Source organism: Athene noctua, chromosome 8 (assembly GCF_965140245.1).
Source record: "Athene noctua chromosome 8, bAthNoc1.hap1.1, whole genome shotgun sequence".
In the NCBI taxonomy this organism is placed as follows: domain Eukaryota; kingdom Metazoa; phylum Chordata; class Aves; order Strigiformes; family Strigidae; genus Athene; species Athene noctua.
Genome location: NC_134044.1, coordinates 19198381 through 19215153, shown reverse-complemented (window position 1 = coordinate 19215153; position 16773 = coordinate 19198381).

Sequence of the window (16773 nt, the reverse complement as noted above, 5' to 3'; positions counted from 1 at the left end):
CTGGCTTTCTGGGCTGTGAGCACACTTTGCTGGCTCATAGTCAGTTTTCCATACACTAGTACCCGTAAGTCCTTCTCCGCAGGGCTGTTCTCAATCCATTCATTGCCCAGCCTGTATTTGTGCTTGGGATTGCCCTGACCCATGTGCAGGACCTTGCACTTGGCCTTGTTGCACTCCATGAGGTTTGCACAGGCCCACCGCTCCAGCCTGTTCAGGTCCCTCTGGATGGATCCCTTCCGTCCAACATATCAACTACACCACACAGCTTGGTGTCATTGGCAAACTTGCTGAGGGTGCACTCGATCCCACTGTCCATGTCTTCAACAAAGGTGTTAAACAGCGCCGGTCCCCAAAAAACCCAACCCCTGAGGAATGCCTATTATCACCACTCTCCACTTGGACATCGAGCTGTTGACTGCAACTCTTTGAGTGTAACCATCCAGCCAATTCCTTATCCACTGAGTGGTCCATCCATCAAACCCATGTCTCCCCAGTTTATAGACAAGGCTGTCATGCGGGACAGTGTCAAAAGCTTTGCACAAGTCCACAGATTCAACAGAGGATCTCAGCAAGAGCTGAGTAGGTGTCTTTTCTGTGAGTGCTTTGATGACCTCAAGTAATTTGACTCTGGAAAACACACTTTTAAACTCCTTTTTTGGTTTTACTGTCCTGAACTTACACACTTTAATTTGTTGACAAGTTGCAAATAATTAAAAAAAACCCCTAACACCCAAAACCCAAGAAACACATTAGAATGTGGGTGCATTAATGTCTGAATTTTATGTATCTCCCATGTAGAAGATAGTCAATCTAAACTTGAAGAAAGAAACTTAAATTTGGTGTTATCAGCAATGTGAATGTGTGACTTGACAGCCTGATCATTATTATAAAGTACTGTCAGGTGGTTTGTCTGTTAGTTGGGTTTTGTGTTTTTTTAAAAATGAGGTTTCTATGATGTAGGATTGTGCCCATTACTAATCCTGTTTGGATGAAGAATAAATGTGGGATGAAATATTCACTTTGGTAGTGGGTTTCACTGCTAATTTTGCAACAGAGGAATGTAGAGGCTTTGGAAGGCAGTGTCTAGGGGCTATCTGAACACTCAGATGTTCCCCATTTTCTCTGGGCCCTTTTCTTCTTTCATTTCAACCCATATCATACTTTATGCTATCTGTTCAATCCTCCTTCCCCAGTTTCAATCCCTACTCCCACTAACATTTATCCATATAAACTCTATTTCAGGATTCACTTTCCCTTTTGGTTTCCCACTGCTTACATCCTTTCATCATATCAAGATTCTATCTCTTTTTACTCTTTTCTGCACAAGTATTAGTAGAGGAATCAGTGCTGAGCTGAAAACAATGACCAGTGAGTTTTCAGGAGGCATCTTGCAAGATCTGATTTATTTGTTCTTCAAGGCTCCAGACCATGAAAAGAACACAGTAACTATGGAGGGTGCACTGGAAGTAACTTAGTGTAAGAAAAGACATAAATGATGATGTGATGCAGGAATTCTAAAATTTACTTAATGTAGCTGCTCACTGGCACTGATTCAACTCAAGACTGAGACAGTTTAAGCACACAGCTGGAGGTGACAGCCAAGTTCAGCTACAGCTTTGTTAAAGCAAAGTGCTGTAGTATTCTTGAATGTAAATCACTTTTGGAAAGGATTCAAATTTTGGAGTTGAGTAGAGTTGTCTGTAAACACTGCCATAAACTTAGGGTTGAACTTGCATGAGGACCGAAAATGCTTTTATGTTGGAAAATAAACTTTGTAATTAAATCACTGCAGTATATCTGAACTTCCTGAATTTAAAATGGACGAGATTGTTACTAAAAAGAAGCGAGAACTACTGAAAATCAGCCTGAGCTGGACCAGATCCTGGCATGCCTTGTAGCTCTGGCAGTGGTCTGCTCCAGCACAACCCAGTATCTGCAGGCTTGCTGGGATGGAAGAGAAATCAGGACAGTAAGGGGTTTCACAGAAGCAATAGCTGTCGTAAATAATCCAGCCTGTTACTCCACAAAATACTGTTCCAGGGCCTACACACTTCTGCTCAGCCTCTTTTCCAGCTTTATCTTTGCTTGTCCTCCACCCTACCCTCCCACACTGGCTCCTCTTCACTAACTGTGCTAGAGATGGTGTCTCACTCCCTTTGCCTACTCCTCTTGTCATTGTGCCACTCACTGAAGAAGCTTAATGATAAGACGTATGTAAAGCTGGTTGTGCTCAAGGCCTAGAACATTATGTCCGTTAAGACTGCAGCTGTACTCAGTACTGTTGATAGACAGCTTCCCTGTGACTAGGCAGGTCTCAGGAGTGGCACAAGGTGCAAAGATCTGGTAATTTACTGCCCATTTCATCCAGTCAGGGACCCTGTCCACCAGACCCCCACCAGGCAGTACTAAGAAGCACATTAAGTTCTGAAGAATCTACTGAACCCAGGTAGGGCTCTCCTGGGTAGCAGGCTATGTGCCAAACTTCAGGAAAATTATTTATCCTGGCAAAAGGAAAAAACAGAAACTAGAGACCAAAAGAGCCTTGTTCAAAAGTTTGGTGGATTTTACATCCATCCAAAGTTTAAATGCAAGAGTTGATGTTTTTTCCCTTCTGTTCAAACAAGTTCTTTAGGAAAATTGTTTGTGTCAAAGGCTCAGGCTAAATTGTCCCTGTTGATGCTCCAGTGTATGAAACAGTGAATCAATGGTGTGTAGTGGGGGAACCTGACATTTATGGGATTAAATTTTGCTAAAATATTGTCCATTGCACTAGCATAGCACATTTGGGGAAACTATTTCTGTACTTTTGAGGAGGACTAGAAAACCTTGAACAGACAGGAGGTGACTGCAAAAGAAATGTTCACTGTCTCTCCAGTGGAAGGGCTGGCAGGTGTCAAGTGCAACAAAAAGGGAGATCACCCAAAAGAACCAGAGAAGATTGCACTGCACATGCCTTGTTGATAAGCTATGCCTCCTCATAGGACTTGTGCTAAACACTTACTTCTGTTCAGAAAGTAAATGGATAAATTTTCAGTAGGAAAAATACTTTGGGGATGTTTAATACAAATACAGTGTTTCTGGTTTGTCCTGTTCTTACAAAATTTCCTAAGGCATCTGCTATCGTGTGCTGTCAGAAATGGAGCATGAGACTAGCAGAACTTTCATCTGACACACTATGGCTGTGCTTAAGCTTTATGCCATTTACTCAGAATTAAAATAGTTAAATATTTGTCTTCCATTTGAACATCTATTCACAATCTTATATTTTGCATTTGAACAATTTGCTCTTACTTTCAGACAGTGTCCTGACCAAGTGTCTGCTGAGACATAATGGGAGACTAGAAAAAGATGCTCATCCAAGTAACCTGAAATCCTGGAGTAAGAGCCAAAATGCAGTTAATGTTATTCATTTGCCTTTGATTAAAAATCTTGCTGCTGGCTCTTTTCAAACCTAAATTTATTCATTTGCCAGATGTCTTCAGGTGAGAAAAATGAATTGTTAACAGTAAATCAGATTTTCTTCAGTACTAGAATGAAATTTCTGGTTTAAAAAAAAAAAAAAAAAAAAGATAATATGCTAATTGAACTGGGCCTACACACATTTCCTTTAATGCATTGTTAAGGAGTCATGTGAGATCTGCATTCAAGTTCATGCTGCCAGGGCAGCCTTGAACTGAGAATTGTGCATAGCCCAAGATGAGGAAATCTCTCCTAATAAAATCCTTATGCTGTAAATGTAATTATCTGCCCACTTCTTTATCTTCAGTATCTCCATCATATTTACCATTGTGAAATGCTACATTAATAATGTTTGCTGCTGAATTAAACTGAAAAGAACAACAAATTTCAGTGTCAAGAAAGAATAGATTTATGGACATTTGGAGACAACTGAATTCCAACATGTGAAAAATACAGTTAATGTACCTGCAAAAATGACCCTGAACTCAAATATTCAGTGGAAGTGAGAGAGAAAGAGAGATCTAGGTTTGCATGTACAGAAACCCACTGCAAAACAAAGCAAGGGCATCCTTTTTAGAGTAGGATTGTATAGGGAATATTTGGTTTACTTCTGGGTGTTTGTTACAGCAATGCAAAACGTGGTGTCTGAAGAACAGTTTTGCCATTTCACTCAGAACATTATGGCTAAGGCAGCTTTGTGTATAAATCAAATGGTGGGAGATATGGGAGATTTGAAGCAGCAATTCATTTTGTTAGATTAGATTTGTAGATAAAAATTGTACCTAAGAAAAGAAATGTCAGCTCTTTAACCTTTTTCCAACACGCGTAGTCAAGCTTCATTTCACCCTTGTCCCCTAGCCCTTTGAGATGTCTCTCTAGATTGAAATCACACTGTTAGAAATTGTTCTTATTTCTTGAGGTGAATTACACTACGGTGCCTTTTTGCCTTTTAACACTATTTTGGAACAGGAGGTCTGGTCTAATCAGCTCTACCAAGAAGGTGCCTTCTCTGAGACGGAATCTTAAAAACCCAACAGGTTTTGCTTACCTTTTTTTTTTTTTTTTTTTTTTTTTTAGCTCAAGTGAGTTCAAACCAGTTCACTGTCATGATTTAGAAAGGAATAGTAAGGGGTGAATTTATGATTCGGTAGGATTTCAGAGGTTATACCACAGAGCTAATGTATAGGCAACTAACCAGCTGCAGGAAGCTTGTTCAGGGCAACAAATACCAGTCCGGACCTGGACTACAGCTTTATTTAGGAGTGTCAGTACCCAAAAGCATCACTCACATTCTTGACTAATTACAGGACATCATGCAGGATTCACTTGTCCCACCAGAGGAGGGAGGTGAGTGAACTCTGTAAGAGGTAAGGTTCGTGTAACTCAGTTGCCAGTGTAATTATTAACAAACCACCACTCTTTAATTTTCATTTTTCCTTCCTATAGGGTAGCCTTAACTTTCTTAACTCACTGCCCAGCAGGAGTATAACAGAGCTCAAGTTTAAGTGGCAAGTGTTAATGTTGCTTAATTGTTAGTGCTGCTGTGTTTGGCCAGAGAAGGGAGATGTGGGTAGCTGGTTCTCAAAGAGGCATTTTATCACAACTTGAGGAGGAGTTTGTGTTACATAGCACTGATCAGTTTGAATGTGAGCAGTGGATGAAAGACACAACTGCTTAGCTCCACAACTTTGAGTGGTCCTTGCAACACATTCATTTCTTACAGCGTGCAGGAGGGCAGTGCCTAGTCAGAATCTGGACGCTGCTGAGGCAAGGGCTACAGCTTTGCTGCCAAGCTAGAAGCAGCTGAAGAGCAAAACACTCTTGCTGCTAGTGGAACCTGACGGTGAGCTTGGGCTAGACTGGCAGTAGCTTAACTTTATAAGGGGCTCTAAGTGGAGGATGGGAGAAAAGGTGATCTGAGACTGAAAGTACTGGGGAAAAGAAACTGATTCCTGAACCTGGGGACAGATGTTGGTGTTCAGGGGCTAAGCCTGAGCTCTCTTACCAGAGAAAGATATGTTGGAGGGAGAGAGCAATATGGCTTGTAAAGGAGGTGGATTGGAGTTTGGGGGAGATGGCAGGTGAGCAAAAACCAGTGCTTGGAGTCAGGGAGGAAAGGAAGAAAACAAGGATACATCAGGGGAAAAGAGAGAGAACTGGCCATGACTGGTAGAAAGCCAGTACCTCCTCACTGAGGTTTGGCACCTGTTAGAAGAGCCTGTAAGAAGCCTAATTTGTGCTGGCTAGCTGATGAGATGTAGATTGCTTCTAATCACACATCCTACTGTGGCTAAACACCAAAGCTGACAGACTTATTTTTCTAGTCCTGAGACATTACTGGGGAAAGACAGAGTTATGATTCTCTAGAAGAACATCATATTCATGGGAACCTGGTTGTATCGCACGCTGGCGAAAACTCCCTTTGCTTTCTGTCCGTTTGGCCATCTTAGGCAATGGCAATTCCCAGCCTGCTGCAACAGCTGCTACTTCAGCTCCCTCCAGAGTCAGGCCTGTGTCCAGTGCTCTGCCCCACTGTTGTTGGCTGCAGTGATGTTATTTTTTCAGGCCCAAGAAGCAGCCTTGGCAGATCTACTGTCCAACTTCTCTCCAGTCTGCCACTCCACTGCTCTTAGGCCAATTTCTAGCCTACCACAAGGTCTGAGGGTGCTTTAGGCTTGAGGCAACTTGACACAGGGACTGCAAGTGTCAGGATGATTTTGATTTATATTTTCCTAAGTCTTTTATTTCTAGTCTCTGTGAAATTGAGTTTGAACTTGCACTCCTGAGCAGTGGTAATCTTCTCCACCTTTGAGATGCCCCTTTGGTATCCTCCACACAGCAGCCTCCATCCTGTGATTCCTTCAGAGTATACAATGCCAAGGTTTCAAAGACATAATGCGTGTGCCTGAAACCTGCGTTGGTGCTGGTACTCTTGGCAGCAGGTGCTTTCAGAGCACTCTCTGCTACAAATATCCTTCTGGCATTTAGAAACAGCTGCTTTACTGTAGTGCTATGGCTGGTTTTGTGTAGGCTATTTCATAATGTTCTGTACGTGTATGGAAAGATTCATTTCAATTAGTCTCAGTAAAAACTCACAGGTATGGCTGAATAGTCACTGAACGAGGTAACATATTTTCAGGGAGGGCACAAAGTGATCTAGCATTAGGTTTGACTTGATTTAATGTCCTTACTGATGATTTAGACGAGTTGAACAAGCTTTGCAATGTGACATTTCTAAATGATTTTAAACTACTTGCAGAACTCCTAGAGGAAAAAAGGGTTTTATGGGTCTGGCTGAAGATAAAAATGAAGATACAAGGTAGAAAAGAATACACAGAATAAACCCAGACAAATGTGAGTACAATAAAACACAGGAAAAATAGTCCTAAATTATCTGGGTCATTTTCTAGCTTGCTTTGAGGAGCCACTATAAATCTGTATGAATGATCTCTTGAGGTGATTCCACAGTGCTCTGCTGCTCAGGAGCAGCTCATATTAGCTGGAGCAAATCAATGGCTTTATATGCACAAACACACAGAATCACATAAAAATTAATAAAAAATTGTGGGTTTTAACTATAGATTTCTCCTTGCTGCAGAGATATTCACAGAAAATAAAGCAATCAAATTTAAAAACCACAGCAGCTGTGAACCCCATTTTTAGCACTAATCAAAAGGATTTCAAATTTTTTCTCCCTCTATGTATGTGATGAAATTTCCATTCAAAATAGATTTTACAATTCCACCTCTCAGGGAGAGGCAAATCTCAGTAGAAGCTGAGAGACTACAGTGCACTAGCTGGTGAAAAAGTGTCATATACCAAACAAATTTCAGCCCAGCTGCCCCTGCCCTGCTGGAGGTTCCAGAAAAGAAAAATTACAAGAAGTGTAGAGAAGTGATGGGAAGAAGAAAAGCCTCTCTCCTACTGTTGGAGTAAAAGAAGTTCAGCTATCATCTTAGTCAGCATTGAGGACAAACAGGGAGCAGCAAGAAGATAAGGGAGCGTTTAGCAGCTCCAGTTTTTCTTTCCTCGTCTAGCAGTGTCTGAACTGTGATGAGTAGAGACCAACCCTCCTGACCCAGCTTCTCTACCCACCACTGGAAACAGGCTTCAGGCTGCATTGGTTTCAGATAGCACCACAGCCAACACAAAATCTGGAGGAAGTTTCACAACTTAGATATCTAAAGTAGCTAGCAGATAAATGATAAAATAATCGAAAGATGCCATGTAAATAAGGTATGTTGTATGTGGAGTAATACTGTATCTGTAGCTTACTCTTGCAAAAACGTATGTCACTGCCAGAGTCCATGGTAAAAAGAACAGATTTAGGGGAACCTTCTGAGCCTGAGAGGGAATGAAAATGGAGTGTATGTGACTCAGCCAAAAGCCAGTTAAGAAAGCAGTATTTTCACCCTCAGGGAACAATTAAGTCAATTTGAAAACCTTTAGTTTATTGTTGCAAGCACAGGCAGCCTAATGGGAGAGATTTCCAGGTTCAAATAAAGTTACAGAGATAAAGTGGTATAGTATTTAGTGGTACTGAACTTCCGAAGAAATTCAACACAGTAAATATGGATTTATTTAAGCCTCTCTCCTTAAAAAATACAAGCCTAAATTATGCCAACCTACCTACCTTCCTTTCGCCGTATTTGGTGGTAACCAGTACAGTCACTACTACATTTCAGTTAAGGACTCACTCTTCCCCGTTATTCCTTAAGACCTATCGCTCTCCAGTGTGACCTCATGAATAAGAAATTCTCAGTAAAATAATCTCTCCAGTATGAGTGAAAAGCAAGGATGTCACGGAGCAACCTGGATCCTCAAACTGCTAGAGGAAGGTAAAATGACTGGCAACTTTGGCATTCAACAAGGTATGTGTTTTGTCTTCAAGGACACAAGCACCTTGAGTCAGAATTAATCAGAAGCATTACAATAGGTCATATTTTCTCTAATGCAAATGTTGCTAGTTTGCAAAAAGCCATGAAGACTGTTACAGAGAAATCCATATCATCTGGGAGAGGGAGCCATATCATCCTGGGAGAGGAAAAATCAGATAAACCAGTATTGAATGATTTTCTAATCAGGAAGATAGTTCCCAGGGAAAGAAATCAACATGCCACAGGGGGTGTGTTTGTCCAAGAAAAACACACCCAAACAAGGTGAGAGGATGGTTTCTTTCTGCTGTTGTCTGTGCCTGCCGCTAATCCAAGCTGCAATAGGGACAAGTGCCCTTAAACATATGCAGAAGGAAGGAGAATGAAGAGATCTACTGCCTCACTACTCTACTGCCAGACTGTTGTCAGATATTGTCATCAGAGCTATGGAGAGTCAGAACAGGGTCTGGACTAAGACAGGATCTGCCACTGCTGGTTTACAGCTAAGGCAATGAAGGCATTACCCATTGGACACCTGGTGTCCACCTGCAGAAGGGATCTATTTCACATGTATTTTCCTACTTCATGTTATTTATAATAATTTCTAACATTGCAATTGTCAGAATTCACCATTCTTCTTTTAATTATAAGTTGCTTTGGCAACTGCTGTGCACTCAGGTGACTCAAGAGGGATGACCCAAAAGAGGCAAATCCATACCAGGCAATGTTAAGTATGAGCCCTGTGGGATGCCAGCAGACCAAGTTTGGAAGTCCCAGAGGCCCCACAAAATTGCAAGGAGTTTTCAGAGGTTTTATCAGTAGGTGTCAGGTAAGACTTGATAAGTTTCCCCAGTTACAGTGTTGTTCAGTGTCAACAGATCAGTGCTGGGAACCTGGGAACAACTTGTGCTGTCATACATTACCACTCAAAATTCCTTCAGAGGGGTTTGTTGGATGGAGGTTGTTGCTGTGTAGCAGAGCATGCAGAGTTGGCCATATCTCTATACAAGATGTAAGAACGAGGGAATAAGATTTCTCGAAAATATTGATTGCAATAATAGTACAAGGTTATAAAAAGGGCAGTTAAAAGAACATAATTTCTTCTCTGCTTTAGAAAACTTTATTTCTGTTTCCTTGTGATTAGGGTCTCAGACAGGACATGGTATTACACAGAATTACCTACCTTCTTACTACCAAAGCTGCCGGGATCACCATTTCTACTGTATACCTTCAGTGGCTGTGGACTGTTTTTTTCTGTTATCACACTCAAAAGAGACATTGGTACAACCTTATGCAGCACAGCCTGGGAAATATTGATTAGTCTTCTTGCTGGATTCACAGCAATTATTTCTCTATGAGTATCATGTAGAGAACATGATTCAGAGGAATAGTGGATGACATGTTTAATTTGGGTACCATCTCCCAACCTCCCGTAAGTACCTTTGGTTCTGTGCAGCTGTTTCCAGGAGAACCAGTTAAACAACTGCTTGAAGATCATATGCTGTAGATGTAGAAAGGTTGAGACAGAGGAGTCCTGCAAGAGAAAGAAAATTAAAAATGTAAACTGCAGAAATGAAATAATGAACAATACAAAGAAATTTAAAACTACAAAGAATTCAGGTATGATCCACAGGACAAAACATGAAAAGCAGAAAAGGCTGCAAAACAGCTGCAGCAGCAGTTAGATCCTAGCTGACAGTATGGCACTGTGGCAAGAGTATCTAAAAAGATTGTCAGATAAGAAGAAACTATTTCTTGTGATTTTGCCTTCTCTGAATCTTAGTTTTCTTGACAACCAAAAGATTCTTTTTTTTTAGTCATTCAGGTTAGGTGTTCCAGATGTTTCCTAATGGTGCTCTAGCCATATATTTTTAGATGCTGCTAATCAGACTCCTGAAACTGAACCAACATCATGGTGCCAAAACACATCTCTCAGTAAAATTAAATAGCAGATCTTAATGCCCAAATTTATCTTGGATACTTCAATATGTTGAGAGAGCTGCTAGGAATTTAAGCAGAAAGAATAAAGGCAAAGCTGCTTTGGGTTTGCTACTGGTTTATGATATTTTGTCCTGGCTCCTGAACCATCTCCCAGACCTTCACAAGAAGGTTTTCACTTGTTTAGAGCTTGCATGTTTTGCACATCTTTGGTAAAGAAGTAACACAAAACCAGCTGCTGTTTCCAGAGATAACCACAGTATCCTGTCCCTGTAGGATGGCATGGGAGGACAGTGGTGAAGGGGTGGGACTCTATAAACTTGTTCTAAAGCTTTCACTGAAATAAGAAAATCCCATGGAGTGCTCTGAATTCAGCAGATCAGCAGATCTCTGCAAAAAAATCTGCCATTGAAAGACTTCCAGCTTGAACTTTTGCTATTATTCAAAGCACTTCTTAACACTGCCTATGAGGCAGGATACTTTGTTCAGACATGAGGAAACATAGATTTATGAAATATTATTACTATTTCCTACTGCTCTTCATATTTATTTGCTTTGGAAAATCAGAGATTCTGCAAACCATTGTTTGCTGAAGTCATCTGGAGTTAATGACTGCACATGTTGTAATGTCTGCTGTACTCTAAACTCACCCCTCTCTTGCCCGAAGATTAAAGGCAACCCCAGCTCTGCAATTTGATGAAGACAACCTGGTCTGGGTTCTCTGAGACCTCTTTTTGGCAGAAACAGAAACCACAACAGCCACTTTGCACTGGGCACTGCTCCATATTTTGACTTATCCCAGAGAAGACGGGAGACTAATGAGGTCACATGCAAAACCACTTGGATTGTGCTTTTTCAGGGAACACACCAAGGTCAGTACAAAGCGTAAAGGTAAAAACTTGTAAAACTGCATCCAACTGGAAATTCATACTCTCTGTGAGCCGACAAACACATCTTTGATTAATTGAGAATCGTGGACTCACACAGGTCAATTAGCTTCATCTTGTTGCCTTGCACTTTGGCAAGAAGTATTTGTTCTTTCTTCCTTTCCGTGAGAGTCAGAATGAAATCAGAGGGAGCTGGGCATGCAAGAAGCCTGTAAGATGACAGTAGAGAGTACAGTGTTCCTGCAACTGTGCTGCTGAGCACAACCAGCTGCCCAGGCCTCCCAGGGTAGTCTTGATGAGACAACTTCCAGTGCTTCCAGTTGCACCTTCAGTGAGAGAGGGGAAACTCCCATCCTTAACATCCAGCTGCAAGATGGGGTCAAAATCATTTTTCCCTTAGAGGCCACCACTGTCCTCCCCCAGTATAGCCTCTTCTGAGCAGTGGCTGAAAGTCCTTCAAATTCCTGATGCTGAAGACTGACAAAACTAAAAAATGACTTAGAGAAAGGTGTAATTTGGGGGAGATAACAGTGCTGACAATTCCTGGGCTATTTTTCATGGTCTCTTGAAGTGTTTTGCAATGCTTCGTTGTCTTTCACAGTGTTTCTGAAGAATATTACATTTATTAGATTTGGTTTTAGTCTTCCATAAAGTTCTCCCACTATTGTGTCTCTCCATCCCTGAGCAATCCATACACTTACTACCTATAAAATCTTATTAGGGCATTAGCTGAGAATGTTTTAGTGCATTAGAAGGAAACAATCAGCAGAGAGTGTAATATAATTTCTGTACAGGGTGGTTCTCTGTCTACTGTCACTGGAGTGGTTAACTGGGAATGTATTTGTGACAGCAACAGCCCTAGGAGCTCAAGTAGGAGGGACTCTGAAGCAGAAACGATACAGACAAAGAGTTGCAGCTAAAATGATCAGTGAGCCTGCCAAAAGGGGTGGTCCTGCCTCTTTTGTCCTTGGCCATGTTCTCTCTCCTCTTAGTGAGACAGCAGCCAGCAGGTGAGCATGTTCAGACTGCTGAGCCAGCAGAAAACTATTACTGTGACTAAAAATGAAAGGCTTTCCTCCAGATCAGCCAAATTGATTCAATCACTTTATAACTCTGTGCTTACTAGATCCAAGCCTGGTGAAAGGGAAAATAAGGGAATGGGACTATCTGTTTTCAAGGCATCTTGCTTACAGGTAGATTACAGACTGGTATAACATGAAGCATCTTACAGCTTACCCAGGATCACAGATGAGATCTATAGCGCAGCAGGGAATTGAACCAGGTCTTTAAAGTCTAAGCTAATATTCAGACCAAGGTACCAGCCTTGTTCTCACTATGACAGCTGAAAAGTGGCCCACCTCAGCTCACTTAATCCATTCTTCCTGCTCTCTCTGTGCACCATTCAAGGGATGTACTCCCTCTTGGCCCAGCTGCATTTGTTTGGGACTAGCCAAGGTCAGTTTGCCTGTGCTGTCCATGTGCTCCAACAGCACTAATGGCTGTGGGAGTGTGGATCTGGTGGCTCTAGGGCTAGCAGGTCACAGCAGGGTGAGGAGGGACATGAGGACAGCAATGTTTCCTAAAAGTCAAGTTTTGTGGGTGTTCTTGTCTTTTTCTGTGTCTGGACTTCTCTGATATTCCTGAACACTCAGAGGGCCCCAAAGGAAGCTGCCTCCAGGACCAACACCTCTCCCCTTAACTGGCAAGCTGTGGACACTGGACTTCCAAATTCACTGTGAAACACTCTTGAAGGTACTGATGCTTTTTATAGCTTTATGAATCTTATCTTTCAGATGCAAGACTCTGAATCTATCTTTGGATAGAATGTAAAAACATCTTTCTCCTCCTTCACAGCTTCTGTTTGAACTGTGAGCTTTCTAGGCAGAACTTCAAGCCCTGTGTCTCCCTGTTGGTCTGTAGAGAGGATTAGTAGTGAGTAGAAAGGGCCTGTAGCAACAGTTGCAAATGGTGTAAATCACCGAACTGTGTCACCTCATCAAAAAGAATGCCTGAGGAATCCTGTTACTACAGTACAAGTTACAAGGAGAGAGGAAAGGAAAGGGGAAGAATAAGCAAACCTTATCTAAGAGAGGCAGAAAACAAAACTTATTTGCTTGAGGACTGAATCCTGTAGCCCTTATTTTGTTAATATTGCCAACTTCCCCAGAGTTCTGCTTGTTTTGGGAGGGTGTTGCAAGTGTCAGTAATCATCAGAGCTGATGTGCACTGCAAAACAACCAAGTGCATAAATTAAAGTCTTAATCCATTTGATCACATAAGAAAGCAGCGGCACAGAACTGCACCGAGGTGACATTGTATGTATTATTTGGTACAGTATCAACGCACTGGCTTTCTGGCTTTTTTCTTGGACAGTGTAGAGGCGCACAAGGAAGATATTAGTAATGTTACTGGTATTCCTTAATGTGGTCTACACACTGCAGATGCCAAAGAGGACCCTTCCCTTTCTCCATGTGCTGCTGGAGGAGGAGCCAGGAAGGATTCAAGCTCAGGATTCACACCATGACCCAATCTCTGGCTGTCCTGGGAAATGCAGCAACGTTGGTAAAAAGGAGAGTCACTAAGCCTGGGAGGTAAGACAAGATGCACCATCGAGGCTCCCTATTTTCATCTGCATAGAGAAGATAACACAGGCTCTGCAGTTCGTTTGGGTACTAGATAGAATCCAGTTCAGGGATTCAAGCACTTATTTCTTCTCCCTTCTCCACCTCACTTGGGCTATTAAGGCAAAAGACCGCTAACTGCTGTGAAAAACATTCTTCAGATTACTCTTCCCTACAGAAAACAGCCATTTCTCACATTATATATATATAGTTACATAAATGTATATATAGTTACATATGGTTTGGTGTTACACATACAAATATATGTAACACCAAAAACATCTGCAGGCAAGATCTTTATTCATCTCTCAGTTTCCTACTTTGAAATCCTTGAAAAAGATTTTCAGAAATCCTTACCTCCTATCCCATACAGTTATAGGCTAGCTGATGATGTTCCTATTCAAAATCTTAAATCTTTGAGCAAAGTAGCACTATCTCATCTTCCCTCCTCCCATGCAATTAGGTCTTTCTCAGTCACTCGGGGTCAAAGAGTTTAAAACTGGTCTCTAATTTACAGGTGCCAGAGACTTGATTTGCACAGCTGAGAACCTGAACTCCGGCAGCAGTCAGCAGGATCTGCAGGAGGTAAGTACTTCCCAGGCGGCTCATGATACTCAACACATCTCAGATGAGATACTGAAGATCAATGGCTATGCTTCAAAAGTTTGGCGAACTGCCTCACGGTGCTAGATTCACAAGCACAGTGCTCAGTGCAATGGTGAGCAAACATTACCATCTAATGGCTGCATGTGTTAATTACAACTATAATTTAAACTAATGATGAAGGCTGGTCCTTGTGTAAGTATTGATACACTGAAAAAGCTGTATGATTGGAAAACAAATAAACGTGGAAAGGTAAAAGCAATATTTATGATTTTGCAGTATCCATCAATCACCTCTGGTGGGGTAATGTAAATGGAAGAAATCCCATTGAAGTATTTCTGGGTAACATGACACGGTTGTTGCACTGATGGCTATATACACTGCAGATACAGGAATAAAACCTGTCATAAATAATAATGCAATGCATTAATAACAGTGAAAGCCTTTTAAGATTTTAATAGTGAAACATGATTCCAACCTGTTTTATTTCCTGACAGCAGGATGAAATTTCTCCCACCGCTTTCTTGCGCGATGCCAAGGGGTGCAAAACAGCCCTTACATAATAGAAATGGTCTTTGCAGTAGAAGGTGTAAAACTGTAAAAATGTCAGCTAGCAGGACCCAGTGTGTGTTGAGGGCATGGTTCTAGGTAAAGAAGCAGAAAAGGAAAGACAGGCATGAAAATTATTTCCCACAAAAAGGATCAAGTAGGTGTGAAAACACAGCATCAACACCTCTGATTCCCCATATAAATATGGCCAGGGATCCTTCCAAACTCATGGTGGTAAATCCTGGAACCACTATGATTTCACCAGTCCTGCTTATGGAGATGCCAGTCCCATACTTCTCCACGGTCCTCCATTTTGTTGCAGGCATCGTCTTTGCCAATGGGCATACCTGGAAGCAGCAGACGGTTCAGCTTGATAACTCTGAGGAACCTGGAACTAGGGAAGAAAAGCCTGGAAGCCTGGATCCAGGAGGAAGCTTGCTGCCTGATTGAGGTCTTTGCCAGAGAAAGAGGTGAAATATAGATCCGTATGTGATCATAACATGGGCTCCTTTTCCTTATTTCCAGCCCTGCTTTTTCTACCAGAAGTTGCAATTTCTGCAGTAGGTTCGATGGGAAGTTTACACAGCTGATGCTTTCACAATTCATTCTGCACTTGGCTGGAACATCATGCCTGACTGATTGCTTTCATGATAACCCTTTATGGGGGAAAGTGACAGATGAGAGAATCCTAAATTGGGCTGATTAGGCACTTTTCTATATGGTGAAACCTTTCCCTCACTCCTTATAAAGGCACCTGAAGAACAATCTCCCAGTTAGACTCCAGCATCTTGATTCCTGCAGGCTCAGCTGTTTGCATAATCCCATGCAAATCAAGAGCAGGCTGGGTGCGACCTCAGTGTAATGAAGAGTCATAGCCTATAAAAGTTAATGATACATCTTTCTCTGTTTGTAGGCATGGATCTCTCTGTCCCACCCCCTTCTTCCATCAACAACCTGACTGCTGATGCGCTTTTCGGACACTGCTTCTACAGAGGCTGCCATGTGCCAGAGGTGGCTCTGGGGCCATGGTAGAATTCCACGGCACCTCCTGGCCTTGGGTGAGCAAGGACTGTCCAGTTCCCTGCAACTGTATCAAAGCCTGACGCACCCGGCAGTGAGCCGTGGCATGAAATGGATGTCCTTTGCCAATCACAGGCAGGAAGAAAAGCTCTTAAATAAACACTAACTCTGCTAAAACCAGCACTCACTTGTCCTCTGCTTTCGTAATAATGATCCCTCTGCAATAATTTCTGGCTTGCTTTGTCTTCAGGCCTGCTGAACCTCCAGTAATAACTCTCTTCAGAGAGACTGATCTGACTTTACATTGATATTACTCAGCATCAAGTTTGCCCTGGAGCCAGAATCAGGTTTTTCCTCTTTGCTTGTGCCTTGAAGAGTTTTTTTAATAGCTCTGATTTCCTATGTTAGATTGGGCTGCAAGAACCATCCAGAAAAAAACAGGACAAGCCAACTTGGTTGTGGATTTGTAGAACTACAGCCAAGTATTGACTTAAGATTTAGAAGAGAACAGGTTGTTTGGGAAAGACCACTTAGAAAACATAAGTAAAACTGTACTCAAGGATGTTTAAATCCCCCAAATCTGAAAGTTACTAATGGAGAGTGGGAAACCTGGAAAGTTAAGTGTATGGTAATTTTCCTTCATACACTTCTCCAATATAATTTTTTAAAAATTTAAGTGGTTAATTCATTTCCTATAGCCAGACAAATAATACATCTGGGCCATAGCAATGGTTAGGCATGGTTCAGCTGTGAACATTCAGTCTTGAAATGCACTATGAAGCCAAGATGTCACCGTGTTCCTTGTGCTTGTATTTCCAGGTG